Below are 5,587 nucleotides of genomic sequence, written 5' to 3' on the forward strand. Positions count from 1 at the left end.
GACTTTTTGAGGAAGGAAGGACTTCCACAAACAGCTAAAGGTTGATGAGAGAGTGTTCAGGGGGCCCTGAACACTCCCACGAGAGAGAGAGTGCATTGCATATCAGCCTTGAAAGGCTGCTCCTGGACTAAAGTTAAAGGGAGGGGCTTAAAAGACTGATAGAAGTGTAATATATATATATATACATAGGTATAGCTGCTTATAGTTTGTACAGTATATTTATTTGTGAAAATAAATGTATATACTTCCCCTTCCCCCTACAGAAGCCTCTGGTCTGAAAGTTTCTCTCCAGTGTTGGGATAAATTCTGGGAAGGGGGGAGGGAAGCCTGGAAATTGTATTTTGGATTTTCTAATGTGGCTCAAACTACCACAGAAGCCCACCCTGCCCCCTCAGTCCCTGCCCCATGGATGACATGCTGACACAATGATTGATTTCATAAGATTCTGTAAGAGTCTTTTGGACTGAGTGGTTTAAAGATGCCTTGTGATCTGTTCCTCTGTGTACTGGTTTTCGTAGAAGAATCAAAATGCACTACCTAGAAAATCTCTTCCAAATTCATGTGCCAATTATGAATGATCCACCTCAGCATGATGGGACTTGTCTTTCTTCAAACACGGTGTGCCGTCTCTCCCAAAGAATCATCCTAGCAACTTAGAACAAATTTTCTAATGAATAGATTAAAAAACAAAAAAAAAAGAACCCAGGAGTCCAGGAAATAAGTGACATTTTCCTTCATGCTTCATGGCCCTTGTTTCCCACTCGTCTATATTTTCTTCATCTAGAAAAGCTGATTTCTGAAGACCAACTCTCTAAGCTGTGTGAGTTATGAGCTTTCTTTCAGAGCAATGCATGAACTCTTGAGCTGTGCCCTACAAGAGATGTGGAAGCAGGAGGTTGAAAAGTGGATTGTGCATTCAACAATAATTGGGATGCCAAATCACGTCTCTAGTATTGTTATGGTTGCATCAACTTTTTCATCCTAATTTTTGTCTAAGAGTGAGAAGTTACCCTTAGGTGTGTTTTAAGAATACTGAAATTTTAGAAGTACATTTATCTTGTGTATGTCGACATGACTGTTTTCTAATTTTCTGTGATACTGGTAGAATCAAATTTCAATTCTAAATACCATAAGGCAAATAATGAATTTTACAGCTCACTGTTTGAGCCAAAAACAGGTTTAAAGGTTTATAAACAGGATGGAAATAAAAACTCTTTAAGCTGTGGTATGTGATTTCAGACTACAAATATTTTCTACGAATTACCCCTTTACCCTTTAAAAATCATGTATGAAGAATATAATTCAATTTATAGGCTTGATAACTTTAACTTTAAAATATTATTGATATTTCATATCTTTCTTTTTTTTCCCCTTACACTGTTCTGTACATTTTGAATTGCAATTTTTACCACTTTGAAACTGTAGTTCTAGTGTTTTTCCTGTTGGTGAATATTTACCAGTTCCAAAATAAAGAACAGACAATTCGGAAAGTGAAATATATTTCTTGTAAATATATTCTTTTTCACTAGTCTCTTGGTATTACCTGCAACAGGGGGAACTTTAAAACAGTCCATACTGATTTATTTTTGAGAAGCTGTTATAAATTATTAATATTTTCAGTATATCTGTAATATGTTTAGTGCTGTTTGCTAAAAGAGAAGAATTTTTGTGCATTTCTTTAGCTAGGGGAAATGAGAATCTTGTAGGGTTCTAGGAGTTGTTATAGTTAAATATACAGTTTTTAAAAAATAAAGAAATGTTGAGGGCAACATCTAGTAATCAGGGCATGATGGTTTTTCTCAGTGCACCTACAAGCTATGAAATAGCCTTTGGAATAGTGAAACATCTTTTACTTTTTACTATTGACAATAACTCTTTTGAGTTTGGTTTTGTGCTTGTTTTTGTTGTTTTTTTGGTTTTTTTCCTCCCCTTAAACACTTTGTCAACTGCTGAATTAAACAACCTTTCTTGTCCTCCTGTCCTTTCACTCATTTTTTTCCTCTATTCTAAACTAATTCCATGCTTCCTCCTTGAGCAGTCCAGGAGATTCTTTTCCCTCAAACACCCTTTAAATCAAGTCTGTACGATAAAAAGTAAGATAATTAGTGGAAGCTGGAACATATGAAACAAATCCACAGCTGAGCACACTGTTATGTACCTTGTACTGTGGCACTGCCAGTTCATTTTCTTGACTCAGCAAAACAGTTTCAGAATCTCAAATTGTGGACCAGAACACGATTATGAAATCACAATGAAAGATGCAACCTCGCTACTTTTCCAAGAATGCTGTTGCTGTTTTGAGCTGACAGGACTTTCTTCATTCCTCTATCTACAAATACTCAAGTTGGTTTTTGAAGCCACTACAGTCACCACATGGACTTGGTACTGGACTCTGATTCCAGACAGTTTTCTGACTAATACAGTCCAAGAGTTATATTTGGGATTGGCTCAAACTTTGCTTTAAATATTCCCTATGAAGAAACTCCACTAAGTTATAATTTTGGATTTATGGTGTGTTTGAGATTAGTGGTCATGAGCAATACAACATTTCTTTACCACAGTGAGAACAACCACAAGATAACAGTCTGTGTTTTTTTGCTGCACAGGAGCTACACGAGCCAGGAAACACTGGCAACTGTGACTGAGAGGGCACAAGATATTTGTAATGGCTTTAATGAGGGCTACAAGGGATAAGCTTCATTAAGCACTTGTCACAGCACTTGCTGTCTGAACCAATACTGCTGTTTGATATCTCCGTTAACATGTTTTGGCATTTTAATGCTAACGTGCATATCCATCTTCATACATATTTTTTTCCTCTTTCCTTGTGTCAAAATAGCAATTAATTTCCAACCTACCACTGACAACAAGACAAAGTTCAAGCAGTGTTTCATAAATGCCCAGAAATGCTGAGTAGTTAAGTTGAAGTGTTAGTGCTTGACATTGATTTATATCTGCTTCATGCAAAACCTGCCATTTTCTCATTAAAAATTGAGCTTTACTGGTTGCATGCTATTTTCTCTCTGAGTGTTGCTTTGTTATGAATTGCTTTACCATGAATATGTCACACTGGGATTTCAGATACTGAGTTCTTTTCAGTATGAGTTGAGAAGAGCAGAAGGGGGAGGCTTTATAAAGGAAAAAGAAAATACAAATACTGTTGCCAGGTCACTGATAAAGGAAATTTTCTGTGTATTAAGCAACTTAATTTTCCAGATTCTTGTGTACCTTTGATATGCTTCCATACCTGATGTGCATTAGGTGATACAATTAACATCATTCTTCTTTCATACATTCCCCATAAGAGGATAAAATTTACCTTGATGAAGAGTATCTTCTGCCTCTGGCTCTTGGCCTTGAAGACCACACATGTAAGTTGCTTTATTAGAAGTCCTGGTATCTTCCAACCTTAAAAAAATATCCATGTTTCTTTTCTTCCTCTCTAATCTTCTTACTAGCTCTTTACCTCTAGTTATGAAAGTTCAACCAACTCTTTGAGCTGAACAACCAACACTACTTGAATTCAGTCTCTCTGCTGCCATTGAGCCGAACATCCTTTGACTAATTTCTTTACGTATCCCTTTCTAAGGAAATAAAGCAAGTATTCTCCTTGCATTTCAATAACTTTAAAATTTCAGCTGCTAAAGTGCTGTGCTAGAGCTCAGTTGCTTTGCCATGGGGAGTTTAGTTATTGCTTTGAATGGAAGAAGAATAAGAACATGTCTGGAGGCAGGACAAACATTATTAGGAAGGCATCTAACATAGAAGAAGTATGCAAAACCACTTGGCATATCTCCATTTATTTAATGAAAAGAAAATCAGTTTCTGAGAATTGGAAAGCATGTGATCTTATCCCTCAACAATGATTCCATAATAGCTGTGTGTGGCTCTGCTTTCTCAGCTATAATTATTGTTTCACCCTATTTTAGGTGGTATGTTGAGAAATCAATTCAAAACTTATCTGGAGTTTTGTTTAGGGATTGAAGGGTAAAGCAGTAAAGGATGGAAGTTTGTTACTGAAAAAACAGGATTGTTTGTGCAGAATTGCTTTTGTCACTTGAGGATTTATCAGTTAATAAAACAAAATTAATGAGACAAATTACCATACTTACTCATAGCTGACCTCATTGAAACATCAAAGCTGAATGGTCCTGTTTGTCTGGGAAGCACAAGGTACAACAGAGGAAAACCAGAGCAAGTGCACAGGTTTCTTGGAATTGAGGAATGTGTCTCATCTGATTTCTACACTAGCCTACCAATAGCTCCTCCACAAATGCCATTCAATGGCTTGTTATTTAATTCCTTTACTCTGTATTATACAGACAGGATTTAATGGGAAATAATACATCGTGATGCTTGGAGTTACTAGCAATGGTGTTATTTGGTGGCAGTTTGGTCAGTGCACTCAGCAGGAGCTATAGAGACATTCTCTCTGAAAGAGTTTCCAACACCAAAAACACCTTGTGTAATCCATGCTGGGTTACAGTTAAGTTCGTGCTGTCAAGAAAAAATCAGCCTTCATCCTGTGTGAAATCATTTTATTTTTGTAATATAATTGACTCTGAAACTGATACAGATACTCACCTTGCTCCACAAGTCAAGACTTTTTCTGTTTTAATATCTTTATTGATGATCTGGATGAGGGGATTGAGCGTACCATTAGTAAATTTGCAGATGACACCAAGCTGGGGGAAAGTGTTGATCAACTGGAAAGCAGGAGGGCTCTTCAGAGGACCTGGACAAACTGGAGAGTTGGGTTGGTTCCAGTGGGATGAGGTTCAACAAGGCCAAGTGCTGGGTCCTGCACTTTGGCCATGACAACCCCATGCAGTGCTACACGCTGAGGACAGAGTGGCTGGAGAGCAACCAGGCAGAAAGGGACCTGGAAGTTTGGATTGACAGGAAGCTGAACATGAGCCAGCAGTGTGCCCAGATGGCCAAGAAGGCCAATGGCATCCTGGCCTGGATCAGGAACAGTGTGGTCAACAGGACCAGGGAAGTGATTCTTCCTCTGTACTCAGCGCTGGTGAGGCCACACCTGGAGTGCTGTGTCCAGTTCTGGGCCCCTCAGTTCAGGAAGGATATTGAGGTGCTGGAGCAGGTCCAGAGAAGAGCAACAAGGATGGTGAAGGGACTTGAGCACAAGTCCTGTGAGGAGAGGCTGAGGGAGCAGGGGCTGTTCAGCCTGGAAAAGAGGAGGCTCAGGGGAGACCTCATCACTCTCTACAACTCCCTGAAAGGAGGTTGTAGCCATGTGGGGGTTGGTCTCTTCTCCCAGGCAACTAGCAGTAGGACAAGAGGGCATGGTCTTAAGCTGTGCCAGGGGAAGTTTAGGTTGAATATTAGGAAAAAAGTTTTTACAGAGAGAGTAATCAAGCACTGGAATGGGCTGCCCAGGGAAGTGGTAGATTCTCCATCCCTGGAGGTTTTTAAGATGAGAGTGGATGTGGCACTTAGTGCCATGGTCTAGTAACCACAGCAGTGTTGGATCAAGGGTTGGACTTGATGATCTCGGAGGTCTTTTCCAACCTGGTTGATTCTATGATTCTATGATGTTCCGTTGAAAGTTTAGATGGTGTCAGAGTTG

The sequence above is a fragment of the Manacus vitellinus genome, unplaced genomic scaffold (genome assembly GCF_001715985.3).
Source record: "Manacus vitellinus isolate BGI_N305 unplaced genomic scaffold, ASM171598v3 scaffold_23_pilon, whole genome shotgun sequence".
NCBI lineage: Eukaryota > Metazoa > Chordata > Aves > Passeriformes > Pipridae > Manacus > Manacus vitellinus.